Source organism: Mustela nivalis (assembly GCF_964662115.1).
Source record: "Mustela nivalis genome assembly, chromosome: 2".
Classification (NCBI taxonomy): Eukaryota; Metazoa; Chordata; class Mammalia; order Carnivora; family Mustelidae; genus Mustela; species Mustela nivalis.
The window spans coordinates 80,625,939-80,651,478 of NC_139021.1; the positions used below are offsets into that span (position 1 = coordinate 80,625,939).

Here is a 25,540-nt window from a genome sequence, read left to right on the forward strand (position 1 = left end):
TGAGAGGTTCTGCTGTACCTGGGCAAGGAAATGCCAGAGGCTTCTAGAAACGTCTAGAACTAATGGCAGCCCTCGGTTGAGGGCCAGGACATGGGGATCTCAATCCTGCCAAAAAACTGAATGAACTTAGAAACTGATTTTTCCCCAAAATCTCAACCAAGAACACAGTCCAGCCAATACCCTGAGTGTGAGATTGTGAATGGAGAATCCGGGCGAGCCATGACTTGTGAGCCATGACTTGTGAACTAAGAAATGGCTGCTTGTGGAAATTTGCTACACAGCAACAGAAAACTAATATGCTTTCTTTTAAGCCAGACTCTGTTGACATAAAAATAACATTATCCTAAAAGTACCTCCTCCCAATAACGCTCAGGATTATCAATCATCCTCATAGGCATGAATGTGTAACCAACAAGTGAAAAAAAAAAGAAAAGTAGAAGCAGCACTGAAGGAAATCTCCACACATTCTATAAAACCATGAAATCTGAGGACAAGCAGGACATACATATTTTTTTAAAAGATTTTATTTACTTATTTGAGAGAGAGAGCACAAGCAGGAGGAGTGAAAGAGAGAGAAGCAGGCTTTCCTCTGAGCAGGGAGCCTGACGTGGGGCTTGACCCCAGGACTCTGGGATCTTGACCTGAGCCAAAGACAGATGCCTAACAGACTGAGCTACCCAGGTGCCCCAGGACATACACATCTTTAATGACAGTGACTATTTTTTTTTTTTTAAGACAGTGACTATTCTAAAGATCATCACATATAAGCAATACTTCTCAGAAATGTTAAAATAGGAATCAGCCTTTCTGCAATAGTTTACTAATGTTAACATCAGCAAGAGCAACATCAACATTACAACTTATTTAGGTTTGTATGATATACATTAGGAAAAGTGTTCATCTTTTATTCATCAAAATAATAACTGATTATCTACTATATCCTTTGTAAGTGCTTATTGACTAATTCCAGGGAATGCTAAGATACACATGCCATCCACATATTATAAGAAAAAGTAAATATCAGAGGATGTTTGCCCGTTGCTTAAGAGTAGATATTTATTGTTAAAATATAAATATTCAGCATTTCACTTTGCTTTTATAAGCAATCCTGCTGTTATTTCAATTTATAGACATTTGCTCCATTTCTATGTCATGCTAGGCTCTCTGCTAGGCACTACTGATAAACAAGGCAGCCCCTGCTTTTCAGTAACCCTCAGACTATTAGAAGAGAGCAAAACAAGTCTATTAGAATTAAAACAAAGGCACCTGGTGGCTCTGTTGGTTTAGTATCTGGCTCTTGATTTCAGCTCAGGTCATAATCTCAGGATTGTGAGATCAAGCCCCGCCTGGAACTCCTCACTGCAGGGGGCCACCTGCTTCAGATTCTCTCTCCCTCTCCCTCTGCTACTGTGCACACTCTCTTCAAAAGAAAAAAAAAAAAGGAAAAAAAGAAGAATTAAAACAATTTCAATCAATACAGTGTTATTACTGGTATGTGTGATGTATAAGATAGAGTACACTCTGAGACTCACATAATGTTTGGTGTGATGGTGGTGAGTGATCAATTAAAGTGTATACTTAATTTGTTTGTTTATTCATTTGTGTTTTTTAGGTTCCACAAATGAATGAAATCATATGGTATTTGTCTTTCTTTGACCTATTTCACTTAGCATACTATTCTCTAGGCCCAGGCAGGTTGGCAGGAATGGGAAGACCTCATTCTTTTTGATGGCTGAGGAATATGCCTGTGTGTGTGCGCGTGTGCCACTTCTATATCTTTTCATTTACAGATGGCTACTTAGGTTGCTACCGTATCTAGGCTATGGTAAATCATGCTACAACCAACATAGGGGTGCAAATATCTTTTTGAATTAGTGTTTTTATTTTCTTCGGGTAAATACTCAGTTGTTGAATTCCTGAATTACTGGATCATATGTGTATTTATTTTTAAAATTTTGAGGAACCTCCATACTATTTTCTGGATGGGCGAAATGGGTGATGGGAGTGGGAGCTGCAGGCTTCCAGTTGTAGAATGAATAAAGTCATGGGGATACAGGCACAGCATAGGCAATATAATCATTGGTACTGGAATAGCGCTGTATGGTGACAGATGGTAGCTACACTTGTGATGAGCACAGCACAATGTGTAGAGCTGTTGAATCACTATGCTGTACACAGTAAACTAAAGTAACATTGTGTCAACTACAGTTTTTATTTCTTAACAAAAAGAAATAAGATGGAATGAAACTAAAGAAAAAATGTTAGAGTAAAATAAAATCAGAATTTTGGGAAAAAAAATATATATTTCCATCTATCCATCCATCCATCCATCCAAGACTGTGAAGAGTTATACAGAAACATCTAACCTAATTAATGGCAGTTCTGACATTTGTTCTATGCTTAAGAATTGTGACCAACTACATTTTTGTTTAGTTAAAGAAAACTAGCTTTTCATGAAATACTTGTATCCACTGTCATCTGCTTACATATGAAAGGTGACAGTTCTCAATCTGTCACAATCAAGTTTGCACATGTCTGAAACAATAGCCTGAGTACCACAAAATGGTGCCCATCCATGGGAAGGGTGCATCAATTAGTTCACTAACTTCTAAAATTCTCCAAATAAAAAAGTTATATTAAAACCAAGCTGACTTCCCAGAAACAGAGTAGACTATATGAGAGTTTGGGACTTAAACACACGAAACCTTTCATTCTTGACCCAGCAATGTAAAAATGACAATAACCAGGAAATTGGAGAGACAGAGTGGTTATAATAGAAAATACTGAACATTACAGTTTAAGAACACACACACACACACACACACACTAAATATCTATCATACCAGTCTTGTTGAGAGGAAATAAAAATCTTCATCCCTATTATAAAGATTCTTCTTACATGAGAAATTACCCCCAGAATAATGCTTGTCTAATTTGGCATTTATTTTTAAAAGAATGAGCTATGACTCTTCACATAAGCTGTTTTCAAGTTCCACCACTAAAAATTATTCCTAAAATAAATGTCTAAAACTCAGTTGTCAGATGTTTCACATCTGCTGTACGCACTAGACAGAGTCAAGGATGCAAAACATAGTGTTTGGAAACAATAGGCACATAATGAATGCACAACTGAAGGAAATGAAGCAAACAATACCTAACCCAAGGCTTCAGTTTATGTATCAGCTGTAGAGATGCAGCTAATCCACATACAGAAAATTTGAAACTGATAATATAAAACAGTAACACACCACCACCAAGAACCGTACACTTAGATATTAAGGTGGTAAATTTTATGTTGTTTTTTTTTTTTAACCCACAGTTAAAAATAAAACAACAACAACAACAAAAAAAAAAACCCACCAATAATTCAAAACTAACTGTGAGATCATAAAACAATAAGGGCTATAAATTCAAGTAAGAGTTTTGTCTTTGAAGAAGGCACGGGATGCCCCTTTGGTTTTGCTGACTACAGCCTGTATTACCATTATTTAGCTAGGCAAAGAAAGGGAGCAGGGACTCTACCCCAGGGTGAGAGTGAGGAAATGAGCAGCGTTTGCACAAAGCATTCAAGATCTCCCATAGATCAACAGAGCTGAGAAGGATTCCAAGTTGGAGAACAGAAATGGCTAAAAAGGTAAATCAGAGCTTGCCTATGGCAAAAGGTAGCCACCCACCTACCTTATTTGTACCTTTTACCCTCACAGTCTAAGGCAGTTAGCAAAAGGTTTTTAAGAATGAAGGTGACACGAAGACTATTTTATCAAGATGCCCCTACAGGCAACACACAAAGTAAACCAGAAAGGGAATGACCGAGGGACAGAGCAACCAACTGGAGATAGCTTCAGCAATGTTAGATGGTGAAAGAAGACGGGCGCTTGACTTGGAACTCAGGAAAGACAAAAATTAAAGAGCAAATATGAAAAGTCCAAGAACCAAAATACTTAATGAGTGACTGCTGAGGAGTCCAGGTGATTCTCCAGTTTTTCCAAAGATGGTTCCTTAGTAACAACCTCAGTGGTACTCTAGCAGAAAAGCTAGGAGAATGGTTTTAGCAGGAAAATCTGGAGATTTGTGAACTAGTACATTTAATTATGGAGTAGATTATCGATTAAGTGACTCCAGCAGGTGACATAAAGTTTGAGATAATTGGGGTGCCTGGGTGGCTCAGTTGGTTAAGTGTCTGCCTTTGGCGCCAGTCATGATCCTGGGGTCCTGGGATTGAGCTCCACATTGGCTCCCTGCTCAGCAGGGAGTCTGCTTCTCCCTCTGTGTGTGCGCTCTCATCTCTCTCTCTCTCAAGTAAAAATAAATAAAATCTTAAAAAAAAAAAAGGCTGAGATAATCAATGTGTGAATAGTTGGAAGCAGGTGTGGGTGTGATGTTAAGGGTGCAAAACGACCTAATGGCTGAGCCAGAGCCCTGGTGTGAGCACACATTTCAGTCACAAGAAGTGGATGGACAAGAGGGCAGGAAGTGGAGGGGATGAGCGCCTCTGACCTAGCAAGACAAGAGAAAACAGCAGCAAGTCACAAGGTCCTGAGGTCAGGGCAAAAAGGAATGTAAGTGTCCCAGATCTGCAAATCAGGATGGAGAAACTCCAGAACATAACAAAAAAAAGGCAGTGCTGAGGGAAGGCAGAAGGGAAAGGAAGGCCCAGGGTGAGCACAAGCAGGACAGCAGATCACCCAGACATGTTGTGAGGTGCAAGGCAGGGAAGGGAGATGGGTAGACTCCACAGTGGAGATGACGGAGTCAGGGTTCAGCAAGGTGAGAACAATGGTGAGGTCAATGTAACATTCTTTTAAAAGTGAAAAATATTCAGCAGCACCAAAATATTCTCCACCAAACATGCACCAAAGGAATAGTCAATGCTTCTATTTTTATCCTCAAAATATGCCTGGCTTTGTAATAATGGACTATGCTTAAGCACACTAGCATTTCAGAGTGGGTTTAGGGATTATTAAGCAAGTATTTAGAACCAAACACTGAATTTCAGCAGCACATATATACCCCAGGGAGTGTGAATCCATTAAGCTTTTATGCTAATAACTGTTCTGGGGAAGTTGAAAGTTAAAAGAAAGAAGCTAAAGTTTAAATTAAGTTCGACTCTGACATTAACATTTTTTCCCCCAAATTCTCATATTGGTGACCAAGCACACCAACCTCCTACATGAAGAAGCTATTTTTAAAAACACTAAAATCTCAATATTCATTACTGGCATGAAATAGCCTCTCAAGTATTACAAGAGAGCAGTCATTTACCAAAACAAGTATAAACTGTACAAAGACAGAATTCCTCTATTACTGTTTGATAGGAAATTACTTCTTCAAAGATTTACAAAGAATCATTGCTTGATTAGCATCAATTTAAAAAGAAGAGAGAAAGAAGGGAAAAGAGAACATGATTAATTCCAGTCTCAGGAGGCCTCTGGTGCCCCTGGTCAGCTGTGGTGCCTCAGTGACTAGAACCAAAGCCCAGGCCCAGTGGCTTCCAGGGACAATGCTGAGGACACGAGAGAAAAAAACAAACATGGCAGCTCCCAGTACACCCCAGATACAGCTACAGTTTAGGAATATACACCCTAGCCCTCAAACCTCACGACAACCATCCTACCAAATGCAGACCATGGATGCCATAGCTCAGGTAACTAATATTTACCTTTTCTCGAGACAGACCAGGACTGCTACAATAAGGAAGGGAATTACGTTACCATCTGAAATCCTTCAGAAGGCTCACGTCACTGCTTCCAAAAAATGGAGGGCATCTCATTCTTGTACAATCTTTACAGTTTTCAAAGGAAAGAAATCTACTGAGTTTCCCTTTTCCACCCAATTAGGTTCACTCCAGGAATACCATTTCCGTATTGTTTGAAAATGCTCTCTACCATCACCCCAATTTTAAATCTTCCAATGAACTTTCTTTGGATTTGAAAGCGTGTGAACATCACGGTTGTTCAACAACACCAGCTCTTGAAATCTGTCACAGATACACAACAGGCTCCTCAGTTTAAGCCATAAGACCTGTGGAACCTAGGTAAGTAAAGCAAATTCCCTCCAGCATTTGTCAAGCCATCAAGCACTGCATATTCAATTGGACACTGATCACTACAATATCGTGACCCCACAACCGTCATTTGGCAGAATGCCACAGTCTAGTGTAAGACAGGAGATGTAGTCGTTTGAATGGCACAACTAGTGGTTGCTTGACTTGACATGTCATGTTTTTACAAAAGTGAGTTAGGGTAGGTGATGCAAGTTGAAGATTAAGACATGCGAATACAAGTTCATGTATTCATCTGTGGTAAGAAGTGCACACGAATTTCCTTCTTCAAATCTCTGCTCTAGTGGGTTCCTCAAGTTGAAAGGGCAGGGAAGAAATTATGTAAGTGGTACTGAGACATTCTGATTATCTGGGGTTTGTTAACGTGTGACTACGTGCTCAATGAAGACTCTTGGTATACACGGAATAACAGAGAAAACCCGATCCATGGAAGTACAAGGCTTCACTATACATATGACAGTTAATGTCTGGGCTCTGACAACCTCTCTGGGCCTCAGTTTCTCTACCTCTGAAGTGGGCACTCTTCAGAATTGCCACAAAGCATACAAATAATTTTGGAGAATGCAGCAATCCTAGATGAGGAAACAGTTCAACTCACTCATTTGCTGTCTATTAGTAGAGCACCCATTGGGTGTCAGGTACTGCTCTAGGCCCTGGGGATAGAGCAGTCAACAGTCGAAACTTCCTGCCCTCATGCAGTTTACCATGCATCTTGACTAGTCAAGACCCTCATGGCTGAGCCACACAGGAGCAAGGGAGAGTGTGATCATGTTTTCAGAGATGGGATACAGCTGTGTAGACCTGATTACCAAAGATGTATCCAGAACTGCTTTGAGTGGCTAGAGAATGCAATTCCAGTGTGCTCTGAACCACACAACATGGCGGACTCAGGGCTATGCCTCCCCATGTAATAAACATGGTCGTTAACTATTCTAATTACACAGATGTACACCACATTGACTTACTGTCTGATTACAATTAATTCACTCCACTAATTTTCACGATTTTTTTCAAAAGATTTTATTTATTAATGTATTTATTTATTTGTTAGAGAGAGAGAAAGAGAGGAAGAGAGAGCGTGCACAAGCAGGCAGAGTGGCAGGCAGAGGCAGAGAGAGAAGCAGGCTTCATGCTGAGCAAGGAGCATGATGCAGGACTCCATCCCAGGACGCTGGGATCATGATCTGAGCTGAAGGCAGGGGCTTAACCAACTGAGCCATCCAGGCATCCCCACTTCACTAATTTTTAAAATAACTTTTTAACAGACTATAAAGCTTCAACTTCTAGCTAATTCAAGCTGCTTAAAAAGAGAGCTTTATTTTACCCCATTAACTCAGGATTTCCTAAAACTAAACAGTGTAAGTGTTCTATAACCTCTTTACTACTCAACGTCTTTAAGAGATACAGTGGGTTGAGGGCTTTGTTTCAATTCACCCACACAGTATTTTGTCCTTATCTCATGAGGATTTCCAAGTGCTACCTGATTTGAAACAGAAGTGGGGCTTTGTTGAAGGATAGCCGTGAATCTCTACAATCTGATGTGTGAGTGAGTTGTGTTGGCTTGAAGCTAAGTGACAGCTGAAATATTTCAAGCTGGCTTTTATTCTGTGACTCTGTTGGGTGAGGTCTGTAATTTGCAAAATTACTAAGCTGATTAGTTTGTAATTCTAATACCCACAGTCTGGCCAACTCATGTCCATCCAAAGGAGAAATTAGTACAGGGACTTATTTTCATTCTTCTGTTGCAATCCTACCAGCCTCTTTATTTACCTGGCAGCTGCTGCTTTCATATGGGCATGCCAGCATATAGAGGTATGCTATGTAAAATAATTGTTTTTTTCACTTCATTCAAAGGTAGCTTTGATACACGAGGGTGAGCTTATAAAGCATGAACTATTATCACAGGTGCAATATGTTTTTCTATATGTGCATGGATGTTTTCTAAATAAGGCTATCAGTTAGCTTATACAGGGTTGGGGATACAGCGGTACAGGCGGCCGGTGATGCCATCTGAGAGATGTCATGATTATGGTGGTCTGTGTTGAGTGGCACCCTAGGGCCATCCACAATTCATTTGCAAAAGTGTATGTGGTGCCTTGAGCACCCAAATGTCTAAGTATGAATCCAGGCCGCTACAGAAACTCATTTCCAAGTAGCCCAGTGCTTTACGCAAGCCCCCCAGAATTTATGTAAGTACCAAATGGTTGTCATATTCATTGGTTCAGATACCTCGCAGGAAAGAATCAATTTATACTCACACAATCAAACCACTTACACAGGAATCAGGGGCTGTTATACTAATGTTTCAGAAAGGGACAATCCAGCATGTTGTTTAAGAGAATGGAATTCTAGAATCAGTCTGATTACATTTCCCTACTATTTCTATTACTATTTCACTACTGTTAGCTGTGTAACCCGGGATGAAGTCTTTCACTTCTCTATACCTCAGTGTCTCCATTTATAAAATGGGGATAACAGAACATAACCCAGAGCCCTTACGAGGATTAAATGAGGTAATACATTTGAAGTACTGAGACCAGTGCCAGACCACAGTAAACAGTGTTTAAGTGTTCAAATTTGGAAATCACTGTCACTGGGTAAGAAAACCAAAGCAGGGAGAGATTAGGTAACCTGTCATGGGTTTAAGAATTAGTCAGTGATTTCCTCCAGAATGGAAATTAAAACTCTTGATTCACAGGACAGAGCTTTCATGAGACCAAACTGCTTGACATCCCAACTTTCTGACAAAGGTAAAACCCATGATTTGAAGTCATTCTCACATCTGAAAGCAAACCGCCAGGCACCTGAGTGCTTTGATCACGGACATGAGTCGTCCTCCACAGGCCACCAGGGCTGAGGCACAGGGCCTCCTGAAGCTACGTGCCGCCAGTGCCTGGGCTGACATTTACCAGCCCCTCTCTCCTTGTGGGGAGACACAAACCCAGTGGACAAACAACTCCAGTTTACACAATCAGCCACCAAGAAGGCTCCCAACCCAGAAGGGAACAATCGTCCAATAGCTCTCATGCCCTGCTCTGGCGAGCTGTCCACTGCTTTCATTCATGGTCTTTAAATATCAGACAATCCCTGAGGCGTTACACTCCTACCCTGGAAAATCATGTCATTCATCTCCGTTGCAAACAGTGTCCGCTCCCGGAGCCCTGAGGGAGAGGGATGTATTCTGAAGATCAAAGTGTCGCTCAAAGTCTCAGGGACCGAAAGGAGTCAGGCCCATTTCCACAGTGTCGCGGGGGAAGGGGGGGCAGCTAGACATCACAGGGAGGCCCGGCATGCTAATGAACAGATGCTTTTTCTCTATTTCAATTCTTCTACAAGGATCCAGGGAGATCTGATAACTGGTTTTGACGCAGATGGCAGCTCTTAGAGAGTGGAAAACAGCGTGACACCCAGGAAACGACTTCCTCACCCACCTCTTCACCTAGTGGAGTGGAAAGGGCAGTCTCATCCCATAAACTTCAGCACACGGTGTGTGTGTGTGGGGGGGGGGGTGCACGCATTACCCTGGTGACACAGCTGTCCAGAGCACCTCTTAAACCCTTCCCTACAGGCTGCCGTGTTAGCATCACCGAACTAGTTACCCTCGCTTATGAGAGGAGACGGGGAGAACTCACTGTGATTCTGAACAGCAGAAAATCCAGGTAAACCAGATGGGTGAATGCACTAGAAACAGACATGCTGTGTGAAACAGTCTGCGTACAAAGCAGCCAAAACCCAAATAGGTCACACCATATCGTCTCTGCAGGACGTTGACATCTTACCCACAATTATTGCTGGTGCTTCTGGCTAGAAAATCAGGAAGAAGCACCCAAACCCTGTTCCTCAACAGCTTAATAAAAATGCAGACGTTCTATTTTTACATCAATTAACATCTGTGATTTTAAAATGTCTTCATCATAAATGCAATTAGTATAATATCCCGGATCAAGTATGAAGCATGGTGTCTAAGAAAAAGGAATAACATGATTTTCAGTCCCGTAACAACACTTTTTCTAATTTACCACCCGATTATCATGGTCAAATCAAAAATTGTATGTCTTGTGAAGCAGAGAAATCAGAATCTACTTCTCTGCGTGGTAAACACGAGGAGGTTAAGGCTTGGAGACTTTATCCGGCCTATCTGAGGTCAAGTCCTACTAAAGAACTGAAGCCAGATCCCCGTTTACTCCCTGTATGACAGACTCAGGGACAAGGAAGTATCTTTGATTCTCAGTGCTGCTTCCAGACTCAAGCAAAAGTTAGCCGTCTGCCGACCATCTGGTGATCAGATCACTGCAGGATTACCAAGTCCTGTAGCTAAAATGGAGAACGTGGTGAGACACACGCTAGTTTGGGGAGCATCCGCACTTACCAGATGGTTCACACCAGGAAGTGCTGTTGACCCCAAGTTCTTCCTCCACCAGCCAGAGTACCCCAGAACCTTGAAGCCACATGTCTATGACAGCTGGTGACCACTATGGTGAGCACACTGCTCCACCCAGGGCAACGTCTTCACTTTCCCTATCTGGCAACAACACTGCCCAGCGTGCAGTGCACCTGCTGTGATTTCTTCTGGCTGCGGCTTCCGTAAGTAGGAATGCTCACCAATCCAAACGAGGGAGGGGAGAGACACAGTATCATAAAAGAATGTGTGCTGACGTGGTGACTGAAATATCACCATGAATTAAGTGACAGGGACCATCAAAAATATCCAGTCATGGTGGAATGTTTCCAGTTTTGGTAAAAGGGCAGAATAGGAGAAGAGGCAGAAACGTGACCATGGTTTACATTAGTACGGTCCTATTTCTCGCTGGAGTGAACACTTCCACCTAATGCTTATTCACGTGGTTAAGTTACTGTGATGTACGCTAGCAATTACCATTTCCCATTTCTAGCCCCCCGCTTTAAACAAAAAACCCCATGCATTTGTCACTAAAATTTATTTTACCAATAAACCATCATATGCCATCTGGGCTGCTGAAGTAAGGGCAACAGAGAAAGAAGAAACATCATGAGTGGACATTTTAAGCCTCGCTGAAAACAGAGTTTAAAAAATGCTTGTCCTGATCTCAGGAGAGACCATCCAGGAGCACCTGTGTCTCTGAGTGTGCGTGTATCTTCTCTTGGTGAGCATTATCTCAGATATTGGTAAAAAAGAAATGCTTAGAGAAAAACAAACTGCTCTTGCTTTTATGTTCAAAAAATAAACTGTCACAGAACGCAGATGAATTGGCTTTGGGGACAGAACAATTTGTGCCCAAATCAAAAGCAGGAAAAAGTAAATGTGTTGCAGGAAGAAAAGCAGAAGTAAGAGAGAGCTGAGGCAGGTACAGCGTGTCAAAACACAGGCGACCTTCAGAGAAGGAAGTGACCTCTCTAGGCAACTCAAACCACTGCTAGACAGCAGAGCGGGATTCAGCTCTCAAATTCCCGTCACCCCTCCCAGGGTCCAACAGACGGGCCTGGCTCGGAACACAGCCGATACAACAGAAACAATTTACCAAATTACTATTTTAAAAATTGTATGAAGGGTACCAGGGAGTAAAAATTTCAAGACCGTGTGATCTTGGTGCCATCCCACATTGATAAGATTTTCTACATGGATGGCAAAGAGTTCCAAGGGGAGCAAAAGAAATCAGAGCTGGTGACAAAAGCCTTCTTTAGAACACAAAACCCAGGGTGCTTTGGGGCTGCCATCCGCCCTCTGCCTCCCCAGCATGGGATCTATTGGGTATTAAACACATTACGTGCAATCTGAGGGAAAGGAGTTCAGTCTCTGAATCACACGGAGAATCATCTAAGCTCTTAGCAATTTTCATGGGAGGCTCTCACAAGGACATTCTCGCAGCTCTCTTAGCATGAGGATGACTCAGGGCTCAGTTTACCTCCCTGAAGCAGGGCCAGTGAGGAGGCCCTGGGACTTCCAGCCAGCCAGGATAACTGTACCCTAACTCCAGGCACTGCAGGCAACACCGTGCAGAATGACCTCAGAGGGACAAGCGGGAAATGCAGTTGCGTAAACTAACACACCGGTGATAAGATTTCTTCAGCTCCTTCAGGAAATTTCTACCAAAAACGTCTCTGTGGCCCAAGAGAATGCTAAACTTACAGAAGTCCAGGATTAGATGAAATCGATCTGGCAAATTAAGTGTGTTGTTTTCAAAGGCAGGAGCCCAATCTTTCCATATGGTTGGTACTGTGGACGCCCAAAGACACGTCTGTTATGTGAACTATTACATGAAGACATAGAAATATGTGACTGTTTAGGAAATCCCAGTGCCAGATCGGCTCCGATAGGTCCCAGATAAAGGAAATCTATCCCTTCCTGGGGTGGGTACCGATGCTTAATCACTTTCAATAAGATTTAATGTACTAGTTACTTCCCAGAAATATTTCAGTTACATAAAAATACAGGGAGAATAACAATAGAAAATGGTATCTTTGCTGAATTCCTATAAATATTTTAAGTGACGGCAACGAGAACATGGTCTCAATTTTCTCCTCCATAAAACCAAGGAACTGAAGTGAAATCCACATGTCTAACTTGGGCATGTCATGATTTCAGATGCAAACACAACACAGCTCCTGGTATAGAGAAGAGTCATCAATAGTGTTCCCAGGGCTGAAGGGGAGGCACGATGGAGCTTTGCCACCTAATTCAGAATGAGTAATATCTGAGATTTAAAATTTAAGTGAAAAGAAGCTAACACGCGTTTATACTTGTGCTAGCTATCGTTCAGGGAGAGGAAGACAGCTCATTTTTTTCAATAGGCACAAAGATCCTCCAAATAGTACCTTTTGAAGATTGAGAAACAAAAATCGGGTGAGTTCTTAGGTCAGAACAATCTAGAATTCCTTTGGTTCCTACAGCCTGCATTTCAAACCCAGACAGTCCCTGCTTTGTCATGGTTTGGTGATGCCTCTCTGTCTGGCTGACCAAGGGAGAGAAGCTTCTGAGATGGAACGCGGATCAGGGTGGGTGGAGAGGTGTCCCTGAACAATGAGAGGGAAGAAATGTTTGCTCTCTGATTCTAATCAACCTAGGAAGCAAGTCAGAAAACATAGCAAAGAAGGGTACTCACTGAAAAGGGATGCTACTAGAAAAACTTTAAAGATTATACCCAGTACTTCTTGTTAAAGCAGAGCCTCTCATCTCTACAATTTAAGTGTGCAACCTAAACTGGTAACGTTTTAAATCAATACAAAAGACACATTTCCCTTTAGAGAAGGAAAGCCAAATTACACATTTGGGTATGAAACCTGAAAAAGCACTAAGTGCTTTTTTAGAAGAATCGTATGTAGTAAAAGTTAGAATTTATGTACTATAGGTAACAGGCTTTCTAGGTTAATCAGAGCCTAGGATTAGAAAACCAAGTTGGCAAAAAAAGAAACAACAACAACAACAACATGTACTGAATGCCACTCATATATGAAAGGTCTATCAACAGCCCCTGAAAAACTGAAACATACCATCAGATGTTTTTCTTCTTCAACTAAATAATAACAGAAGGGAGGAAGGGAGGAAGGGAGGAAGGTGGGTTGGCTGATTGGACATTATTCAGAAAATCTCAGTCTAGGAAAATCTGAGTTTACATTCCAGAAACTCAAAAAATAAAAATTAAAAAACAAAAACAGTAACAACAAACAAACAAACAAACAAACAAAAAACACAAACCAGGATGCTCAGTACTTGGAAAAGAAAAATTAAAATATTCCTAAGATGTTAAGAATTGTATATTACATATATACAAATATATTCGTGCTTAAATGGCTTGTTCTGTGATGGTACTCAGGTCAGATCTGTACCCAAAGCAAAGAAGTCTCCTTGAGAGTTTGAACCAAAGCTTACCTTAGGGTGGAGGGGGCAGGGGTATGGAGGGGAGAGGCTCACCAACATTCCATTCAGTACAGCAACTAAACTACTCCCTGGTTTTCAGAAGCTCTGCCTTCCTCATGCTACAAATTTTGAGAAGTAGCTGCACTCTTTTCACTTGTTCAATCTCAGGACAAACCATAATTTCTGTGCAACCATGTAACAAAGTCAAATGTTTTAAATTGTGCAAATCTCCAAAAAAATCATAATGATTATGTCAATTTATATGCAAATACAAAATTTTTAAAGAGCATTGTGAAAAAAGATTAATGTCTATTTCTGGGAAGAATGCTAAGCCAGTTCAGGAGTCACAGTTCTAGATTTCTATCATGAGGAATAAATATTGGCAGATAAGAGAATAAGTCTGATTTCAAACAGAACTTCACACTTCTGGCTGAGCCTGGGTCTTTCCTGTGAAACACAACCATAATACTGTTCTCTGCCAGAAAAGAGTGATGTTAATAGAAGCAGAATGTTTTCTTCCCAAATTAGCTGAGGAAAGATGCAGCAGAGAACATTGACAAAAACTACTCTAAGAGGTGGACTTCAGGCTCAGCCACTGGGTGGCTCAGTCATTAAGCATCTGCCTTCCGCTCAGTTCAGGATCCCAGGGTCCTGGGATCAAGCCCTGCATCCAGCTCACTGAAGGCAGCCTGCTTCTCCCTCTCCCTCTGCCCCCTCCCCACTTCCCGTTTGTTCTCTCTCTTAAATAAATAAAAGAGAGGTGGGGGCGATTTTAACTCCATATCAGAGATGTACAGTCATGGAGTCTAAGAGAGAGGCTGTCCCTCCCTCAGGTGGGACGGGGGTCTACCAGAACACAAGTCATAACAGAAAGGGCAGGGGTTGCAGCATCATTGATCAAAGCCGATTGCTGCTATTAGTTTGAATTCTCCTTGGGACCTCTGAAGACGACAACCAAGGACAGAGAGGGCCTGGTCCATCTCAGAAATAGGCAGGAGGTGGGGGTGCAGAGAGGGAGGAAGGCAGACAGAGAAGAAGAGAGGGCACGAAGACAAAGAGGTAGCAGGAAGGACGGGCAGAAGGAAAGACAAGACAGACCTCAGCCTATCAGCATCGTAAACTTCAGACAGACCAAAGAACTAGTTTCACAGCTTCCAAATACATGCAAAAAGTCACTCCCATCGAAAGGTCTTTATTTATAATTCAAACTGAATTACAGTAATACTAAAGGCAAATTTGAAAAATCATCATATTCTTGGTATTCTAGCAAGGGCACTTTCAGTTCTCCAACTGCCTTGCTGTGTTTTTAATTCAGTTCCCATCTTCACTGAGCATGCTCTCTGCCAGGCACAGGTGCAAGGACAACAAGACGGCTTCTCTCACTAGAAGGGCTCAAACACATTCACATCCTAAGGTGACTCATAGTCACTTGAATGATATACTCTTTTCTTTAAAAGACATTCTCAAGCCATGGAATGTCATTTGTTTCAAGTGTACCAAAAGCAAATATCTAAAAAAAAAAAAAAAAAAAAAAGGGCAAGAGGGCCACTTGGGTGGCTCACTCGACTGGGTGTCTGCCTTTGGCTCAGTTCCTGATCTTGGAGTCCTGGGATTGAGCCCCGTATTGGGCTTCCTGCTCAGCGGGAAGTCTGCTTCTCCCTCCCCCTCTGCCCCTGCCTCCCAACTTGGGCTCTCTCTCTCTCTCAAATAAATGAATAAAATATTTAAAGACATGGTTAGAAATTCTCTAATATACTGAAGATTCCAATGTGTCTGGCTCAGAGTATAGGAAAAAAAGCATGTCAAAGCTACTCCTGTAAGCTTCACTTAATTTAGGTATAGTAGAATCAAATGCTATTAGAGTTATTAGAGTTCAGTTCAGTTTCAGTTCAGCTTCCCCTTTTATAGTTTTGGAATAACCATATAACATGGGTGATAATATTTCAATATACTTAATACTTAAGAATGATGAAAGAAAGGCATTATCTAATGAGAAATACCAAAATATTTACACATATATATTGTGATCAAAGACATGTATAGGTAGGAGAAGGGATTCTAAAGTTATTCAAGATCGAGTATCTTTATTCTTATAGTAGTTTTATGATTTCATAAAAATCCAAGAGAAGGCTATCTTTCTTATTTAAAACGTAGACACTAATAAGAATAAAACAATGAGAGGAATATATAACTTTGCATCTACTTACTTCAATAGTTAATCATAAAGCCTTTCTGAGTTAACTTTTGTGTCCAATGTGTGGGCAACGATTTAATAAGCTAACGATGGGATTTTAAAAAATGCTTTCAATGAATACATACGGTCTGGTAGACAAACTGACTTTGTAGCCATATTTTTTAAAGATTTTATTTATTTATTTATTAGAGAGAGAGAGAAAGAGAGAATGTGAGCATGAGAGTGGGGAGGGGGCAGAGAGAAAAGTCTACTCCTGGCTGAGCAGAGAGCCCAATAAGGGCTTGATTTTGGTACTCTGTGATCATGACCTGAGCCAAAGGCAGATACTTACTAACTGAGCCACCCAGGTGCCCCCTGAATTTGTAGCCATTCTTGCATAGTACTGTTAGATATTAGCCCGCACTCAGAGTCACCGTATCTGTCCCATTCTGCATACGTTTGCTGGCAATGCTATTGTTAGTTTACCTTTGCCCCTGAGGGCTACCATTTGCTGAGTGCACTATGTGCCTGGCATAACGGATTTTACAGTCGACAACACGTGGGTTAGGGGCGCCAACCCCCATGCAGTCAAAAATCCTTCTGTCTCCCCAAAACTTACCTACCAATAGGCTGCAGCAGGCTGGAAGCCTTCCTGAGAACATAAATGATTGACTCACTGTATTTCATATGTTACACATATTACATACTATATTCTTAAAAAGCAAGTTAGAGAAAAGAACATGTTAAGAAAACAATAAGGAAGAGAAAATACATTTACAATACTGTACATACATCTATGGAAAAAAAAATCTGCATATAAGTAAACCTACACAGTTCAAACCCATGTTGTTTAAAGGTCAACGGTATAGGACCACCTCTTTTCATGCTTCTAGGAACCATGAGAAGTGAGTGTGATTATCTCTGCTCTGCAGAAGGGGATTGTAACAAAAGCTACTAAGCATCCTGCATGTGCCCTTCTATGTTGCAGCTCACTCATTAAATGCTCACAATAATCCTATGAAATGGCACTACTATTATCCTGACTTGACAGATGAAGACACCAGGGCACAGAGCAAACAGCTTTCCCAGCATCACATACATTACATGGCAGAGCCCAGATCCTCAGAACAGCAAAGCCACAGTCTTATCCACAGACCCCAAGGAATTTGGCTCTCCACGGCTGCCCTCCACGGCTGCTTCCCCTAAGAGAAGGGCTATGAGAGTAGATAGGAAAGGGGCCAGGGCTAGTGCAGTCAGAGCTGAACCACCTCATCCACAAGCCAATGCTTAAATCTGGCTGGGACCCACCCCTCAAGTTTCCCTGAAGAAACTCACAAGGAAACCGAAATCCAACCTCAAAGCTGGCATAGCTCAATGGTCCCAGGAACACGTGACCCAAAGTCCAGGGCTTTTAACTGACCGGAGCACAAGGCATCACAGAATAAGAAGCCTTCCTCTGAACAAATGCCCCATGTCCATTCAATGGTTACCAACGTCTTTCCTACTATGGCCCACTAAATGCCCAACCACACGAGGCTCTCAGTTACTAAAGCCAGGGGCCCACCTCAATAGCTATATGTACAGGGAAACAAACAACATGAAATACAGGCTGTTGGGATCATGGCCAAGTGTGCTCAGATGCCGTAGCGGGCCTCAAGGAGGGAGAAGGTGGGGTCAATCCTAACAGTGTGTGAGGAGGTTAACGAAGCCTACAGGAGAAGGCCGGTAGGGAGCGGAGTCTTGGAAGGGAGGCCAGGAAGTCTTATTCCAGGAGGAAGCTGGGAAACCATGGTAAGAAGCAGTCCCACTGGAAGGAACACACCTGTGTTGGCAATGAGCTGACTCACTTACAGCCCCCAACCTAAAGACAGAGGCACTGTGAAGAAATGAGATGAATGCCCCAAGCATCATGCTGGAGTATATTTGCTACTGAAGATGTTTTCCGCTGAGAGAGAAGTTCCCCATTGCCACCCAAGGCTCCAAGATGAGGGTGCTCACCTTGACCTGAGTGAGGTTCCCCAGGGAATACCGCAATGCCTAATGCATTTTTTTTAAAAGATTTTATTTATTTATTTGAGAGTGAAAGCAAGAGAGATCCCAGAAAGAGAGGGAGAAGCAGACTCGCTGCTGAGCAGAGAGCCTGACATGGGGCTCAATCCCAGGACCCAGATCATGACCCAAGCAGAAGGCAGATGCTTAACCAACTGAGCAACCCATGTGCCCGGACTAATACACTCTTAAAGCAATGTGGTCCAAGTGACAGCTTGACTACAGAATACCAAGAACCCAGCACATGAGAGCGCTGGTCAACCCCACCTCACAGAAATTACCATTTCAGTTAGAAGGACCAAGAAGGAGACAGAAATCAGGTGTTCTGTTTAGCAGAAATTATGAAACCACCTTTGCCCCTGATATTTTCGCCAGCTGGATTTGAGCACCTATGACAGATTGAAGGCCTTCATTAGCAATAGGAGTCTATGCAAGGCGACAAAAATAACATGTTTGTGCCTCAATTTAAGCAGTATTAACTCTGGGGAGCATCTTTTGTGTAGATAGTCATAGTCTATGTTATAGATCCGTGACATCTCACTTTTGTGCAACCTATGCATTATGTGAGTGATTGCACAAACTATAGCAAATCTCCCGACATCTGAGAATATTTGTGAATTCACTAGTCAGGAGATAGTACACTGCTGCGGCTTTACTTATCCTGGTGAGCGACTGCTGATTCCAACAGTTCAAACTGGGGAGGTTAAATATCCACAGAATTCACAAAAAAAAGCCGCTGCAAGTAAACACCCAGGCAACTTCAAAGAGGGCCGGGAGACCCCCTACATTTCAGGACCCACAGGCTCAGTGAGAGCCAGGGACAGGAGTTGAGGTCAGCCTCTCAGCCAGACCAGCAGACAGTGTGGTCCAGTGGGCAGCATGTTCACAGCACTTTCTGCCAATTCCTCTCATTCCTGCCGGGGCCAGAGAGACAGGGAGGGACGGAGCACAGGTGCCCAGGAGAGCCGGCAGCACGGAACAGACTTCGCAAAGCTGAATGGAGGAATGCTCAGAAAGAAAGGGGGCAGGGAGGGGGTGGGGAAGGGAGGGAGGAAAGGGGAAGAAGCAAGGAAGAGAAAGGACCAGAGAAAGGAAGGAACAGAGGAAGGAAGGAAAGGGCAGCTGGAATGGAAGGTGGACACCTAACTTCTGCTCCACAAATAAAAAGGTTGTACTTTATGATCCTCCGGGTCACGCATAGATCTAATAATAGATGTTTTCACATGGAATTACCTTTTATTTCCTTCTCAGACCTCCAAGAGTCCCGGTAACGTTCAATTCAAGATGCAGAAAGAACAGGGTAGGTTCTCTTGTTGTCCAACTGGGGATTTCTAAAGGGAAAGGACACAGATTAAAAATTATTCCAGAGGATAAAATTAATCCATTTTTAAAGGATCATTAAAAAGAGACCGATGTTGGGGCGCCTGGGAGGCTCAGTGGGTTAAGCCTCTGCCTTCAGCTCAGGTCATGATCTCAGGGTCCTGGGATGGAGCCCTGCATTGGGCTCTCTGCTCAGCTGGGAGCCTGCTCCCCTCCCCAAACCCCCCTCTACCTGCCTCTCTGCCTACTTGTGATCTCTCTTTCTGTCAAATAAATTAAAAAATCCTTAAAAAAAAAAAAACAGAGAGAGAGAGAGAGAGAAAGAGAGACCAATTTGCCTTGAATGAGAGACAGTATATTTCTTCCTTATACCGGGGGGGAAAAACTGAGCCCAAAGCCTCTTTCAAATATAGCCGTTCTAGCCAACTTTAAGTCGATTCTAGGAGAAAACAGAAATCAACCACGGGGTGGGCTTTGCTTGTGCATTTATTGGAGAACAATCCCAAGGAGGCTGTGTACTGCATCTTTCTGGAGTCCCCAGCCCCAGTGGCTCTGCGCCCCTCCAAACACACAACCACCCATGTGTCTTGTCAGTCCTTCTAGGTCACAAAACCATGCAGGACACAAGGTAGCCCCTCACCGACAGTGGAATTGTGCGGAGGGAAACACATGTACTTCAGAAACTTTCTTAATGTTTCTAAGCAAATAAAATATTACAAAATAGGTGCTTCAGCTTGTCTCGTTTTCCAAATGCAGTTGTGCATGAGCTCTCACATATGTTTAGTTATCCTGAGGCTTCTCTCTCGGAGGCAGGGCAGACCTCGGAGGCAGCACCGTCCCAAATGGTGAGCACACAACGTTTCATGTTTAAGAAGGAAACAATTGACCAGGCATGTACTCAGGCTCAGAAACAACGTGATTCCGTTTTACAAATGGAGAGAGAAACTGAGGCTTTTTGAGGAAAGTCCAGTCCACAGGTCTTCTGACACATAAACGCTTTCATTGTATTTGGATTCATCCTGAAAGAATTGTTATCTGAATATCCAGCAATGCACCAAGAAAATACCATGGTGGAAAATCTAAACATCTTCTCCAGCATCTGCTTTCCTTGTATACCATCAATCCAAATAACTACATCTTTGTTTACTTGAAAGTGGGAGCTAGAGACAGGAAAGAAAATACTCCGACTGCAAAAGGTATCTTTTCTTTTTAAATTGAGATTTACTGTATATTTTCCATAGATGTAGGAGTAATCCACAGTAAAATTTTTAAGAAGGCACTTGCGACTTCGACAGACAATGGCTTAGAACTATTTCACTAAGGTCAATGCAATGTCCCAACCCTCATTATCTTCTTTGTGGAGTAATGTGTAATGAACGGTATGTCGGAAGTTTATTAGCAAGGCTGCAAATCTTGAGCCAGATTTTGCAGAGCTTTAAAAAAAAAGAAAAAGAAAAAGAAAGCCTGAAAATGTCTATTTAAATAACAACTAAGACTGATACTTCCCACACATTTAAAACTTTCAAAACAATCTTCTTTCCCCTGTCCCTGTACCTAACAATGTTCAGCAAGAATATAAAGTAACAATTAGCACCAGATTAAAATAGAAATATGCACTCCCAAGTTCTACAACTCTTTTTGATTATTTACTACCTGCAATTTAAGGTTTTATCAGCCTGCAGAAATAGATGATTCCGGAATTCAAACGAATAAAATCATGTATATTTTTAAAAAAGCATTAGAGAAATTTTTAGTTAAATTGGGCCCAGAGGTGTTTGAGATTGATGGTGACTCATAATAACAAAGTAAAAAGTTTTATATTTAACAATTTTTCCAACGAGTATTTTTTTGCTTTGCCTTAAACTGTATCAAAAATTCTTTTAAAAAAATCCTTTTCATCTTTATCATTATTTTTGCCTTTTCCTTCTCACACTTTTGAAGAGAAAAACAACACAGATGTCAGCTCTTCTTCTAATGACTGAGAAATGTCAAAGTCACATCATCATGATCGGGTTGAAGAATAATACCCTAAACGAATTTCAGGATTGGATTTTTCCTCAAAGTCGCCATGTGACGTTAAAGCCATCCTGATAGAAATAATTCACAGCACATAGTTTCAAGCTAGGATTGCGTGGTCAGCTGCTGTAAATCCACTCCTTCCACAACTAAGGAAATGAAAGCCCAGAATTGTGAACTGACTTTTCCAAAGTCACACAGCTCAGCAGGTCCCGGACCTCAGATTTCAGAGATGCCAATCAAGTGCTCTGTTAGATCATAACTAGTTTTTACTTTCCATAAATAAACGCTTCAAGAGCTTATTATTTCATCTGTTTTCTAAAAATCTCTTTACTCTACACAGCGTGAACACCACTCGGTAAGTCAACTTCACTTTACGTTAATATGAAACACTACTCAAAATTATCAAAAACATACTCTGCCTTTTGCTCCCCTGGAAAAAATAGATTAAGCCATTCATGCCCATGAGAAACCGGAAATAAAATTTAGGATACTCCTAGGCTGTCTAACCTAGATACGTCTACTCTAAAAATGGACTTTCCCTCGCTTATTCACAGTCAAATCATAATCATAGCTTTGCTAAAACACAATTTCAAGAAGATTTTACAGATAGCTTATATAAGCAGTTTGTAAAGTAAGAATTTCAAGATATTTCCCTATTAGACCTACCAGTTCAGACAGAACTCTTATTCTCTAAAATTCTGGAATCACTCAAGAGCACTTAATTTACCTAGATCAGCAACTTATTATCATCAACAGTCATCTGCTGACTCCTCGGTTATTCACACTGCACAGTGCCAGGTGCAAAGGGACCCAAAAGCACGAGACGATGTCCTTGCTCTCTGCAGGCTGATGAGGGAGATAATTAAGGAGGCTTTCACAGTGGCATCTGACGGAGTCAAGGTTTGCACGTGATGAATGTATACCTGTGAACGTTTGCTTAGAGAGCTAGTTAATAGAATCCTCAGGTTTTCTCAGAGAATACGAGTTGACAGATTTTGTCAACAGAACAGTTAGCCCTTGACCAATATGCGTTTCAACTGTGAGGGTCCATTTATACCTGATTTTCTTTTTTTTAATAAAACAGTACAGTACTGTAAATGTATTTTCTCTTCCTTATGATTTTCTTAATAACATTTTTGTTTTCTCTAGCTTGTTTTACAGTAAGAATATAATATATAGTACATATAACATACACAGTATGTGTGAATTGACTGTTCATGTTATAGAGGAGGCTTCTGGTCAATAGCAGGCCATTAGTAAAGTTTTGGGGGAGTTAAAAGTTACATGGGGATTTTCTACTGCATGGTAAAGGATCAGGCCCCTCACTCCTGTACTGTTCAAAAGTCAACTGTATAGGTAGGGAAGCAGGGCAAGTTAAATTAAAATAAACCAACAGATAACAGAAGACTCCCTCTAGTTATGCCCAAAACAGCAAAAAAATGGTGTAGGAAACAAAGTATCCTTTGAATGGGATTCCTTTCTTGAAAATAAGTCAGCCACAAAATACAAAATATCCACAAAATACCTCCCTTACATTTCTTCATAATCCCTCATTCATGGTACTAAAACTCAGTGCCAGACACCCCCTCCAAACAAACAAACAAACAAACAAGCAAAACAAACCACTGTGGGGGGAGGGGACAAGATTTAAACACTTGCAAGAAGAAAATAAACAAATGTCAAGTAAGCACAGGAAGAGATATTCAATATAATTAATCAGCAGGAAAATGCAAAGTAAAACCTTAACGAGATACCACTAAAAACTCACAAGAATGACTAAATTTAAAAGGGCAAAAATATCAAGTGTTTGTAAGGATATAAAGCAATTAGAAACCTTTTACAATGTTGGCAGAAAATCCAAAAAGTCACAGGCACTTTGAAATATAAATGGCGAGTTTCTTTTTTTTTTTTTTAACTTAAATTCAATTAATTAACACATAATGTATTATTAGTTTCAGAGGCAGAGGTCAGTGATTCATCAGTCTTATATAATACCCCATGCTCATTGCATCACATGCCCTCCTTAATATCCATCAGCCAGTTAGTTCATCTTCTGAACCCCCTTCCCCCTCCAGTAAACCTCAGTTAATTTCCTATGATTAAGAGTCTCTGATGGTTTGTCTCTTTCTCTGATTTTGTCTGGTTTTATTTTTTCCTCTCTTCCCCTATGATTCTTTTTTTCTTAAATTCTGCATGCATGAGATCATATAATTGTCTTTCTCTGATTGACTTCTTTCACTCAACATAATAACCTCTAGTTCCACCCACATTGTGCATACGGCAAGGTTTCACTTTTTGATGGCTGCATAATATTCCATCATAGATCTAGATAGATAGATAGATAGATAGATAGATACACACCACATCTTCTTTACCCATTCATCTATTGATGGACATCTGGGCTCTTTCCATAGTTTGGCTATTATGGACGCCGCTGTTACAAACATTGGGGTGCAGGTGCCCTTTCAAATCACTACACTGGTTTCTTTGGGGTAGATACCTAGTAGTGCAATTGCTGGGTCATAGAGTAGCTCTATTTTCAACTTTTTGAGAACCTTCATACTGTTTTCCAGAGTGGTTGCACCAGCTTGCATTCCCAACAATAGCATAGGAGGTTTCCCCTTTATACACATCCTCCCCAACATCTGTTGTTTCCTGACTTGTTAATTTTAGCCATTCTGACTGGTGTGAGGTGATGTCTCACTGTGGTTTTGATTTGTATTTCCCTGATGCTGAATGATGTTGAGCACTTTTTCATGTGTCTGTTGGCCATTTGTATGTCTTCTTTGGAGAAATGTCGATTCAAGTTTTCTACCCATTTCTTGATTGGGTTATTTGGTTTCTGGGTGTTGTGTCTTATAAGTTCTTGATGGATTTTGGATACTTGTCTTTTATTTAATAAGACATTTGCAAACATCTTCTTCCTTTCTATCAGTTGCCTTTTAGTTTTGTTGACTATTTCCTTTGCTGTGCATAAGATTTTTATCTTGATGAAGTCCCAATAGTTCAGTTTTGCTTTTGTTTCCCTTGCCTTTGGAGATATGTCTAGCAAGAAGTTGTTGCAGGTCACTGAGGTTGCTGCCTGTGTTCTCCTAGGATTTTGATGGATTCCTGTCTCACATTGAGGTCTTTCATCCATTTTGAATCTATTTCTGTGTGTGGTGTAAGGAAATGGTAGAGTCACATAATTCTGCATGTGGCTGTCCAATTTTCTTTACCAACACAATTTGTTGAAGAGACTATCTTTTTTTTTCCATTTCCTGCTTTGTCAAGGTTAGTTGAGCATAGGGTTGAGGTCCATTTCTGGGATCTCTATTCTGTTTCATTGATCTATGTGTCTGTTTTTGTGCCAGTACCATGTTGTCTTAATGTTCACAGCTTTGTAACAGAGCCTGAAGTCTGGGACTGTGATGCTACCAGCTTTGTTTTTCTTTTTCAACATTCTTTTGGCTATTTGGGGTCTTTTCTGATTCCATATAGATTCTAGGATTATTTGTTTCAGCTCTCTGAAAAAAGTTGATGGTATTTTGATAGAGATTGCACTGAACTGAGATTGCTCTAGGTAGCACAGACATTTTAACAATATTTGTTCTTTCAATCCATGAGCATGGAACATGCTCCCACTTCTTTGTGTCTTCCTCAATTTCTTGCATGAGTGTTCTATAGTTTTCTGAGTACAGATCCTTTGCCTCTTTGGTTAGAGGCAAAGGTTTATTCCCAGGTTTTTTCCTGGGTATCTTAAGGTTTTGGTGCAATTGTAAATGGGACCGACTCCTTAATTCTCTTTCTTCTGTCCAACTGGGCAGTTTCTTATAAAGTTAAACACACACCATATGACCCAGCAATTTCACACTGAGGTATTTACCTAAGAGAAACTTAACGTCACAAATTCCCAAGACCTGTACAAAAATGTTCATAGTAGCCTTACTCCTAATATCCCAAAACCTGAAAGAACTCAAATATCCATCAACTAATGAATAAGTAAATTACGGTATAGCACACAAAGGAACACTACTCAGTAATTAAAGAATTACTGATGCATGAAACAATATAAGTTAATCTCAGAAACGTTACACTAAAAAGC

The 25,540-nt window shown here is 41.2% G+C and overlaps 1 protein-coding gene across 1 annotated transcript in view; it reads right to left on the reverse strand.

The window, feature by feature from the left end:
* Positions 1-25,540, reverse strand: part of FAM110B (family with sequence similarity 110 member B) — a 190,778-nt gene that overhangs the window by 131,929 nt on the left and 33,309 nt on the right. Inside the window, exon 2 of the mRNA XM_082714078.1 lies at positions 19,351-19,448. The gene's annotated coding sequence lies outside the window, so the exon portion shown is untranslated. The remainder of the gene's footprint in view (positions 1-19,350; positions 19,449-25,540) is intronic.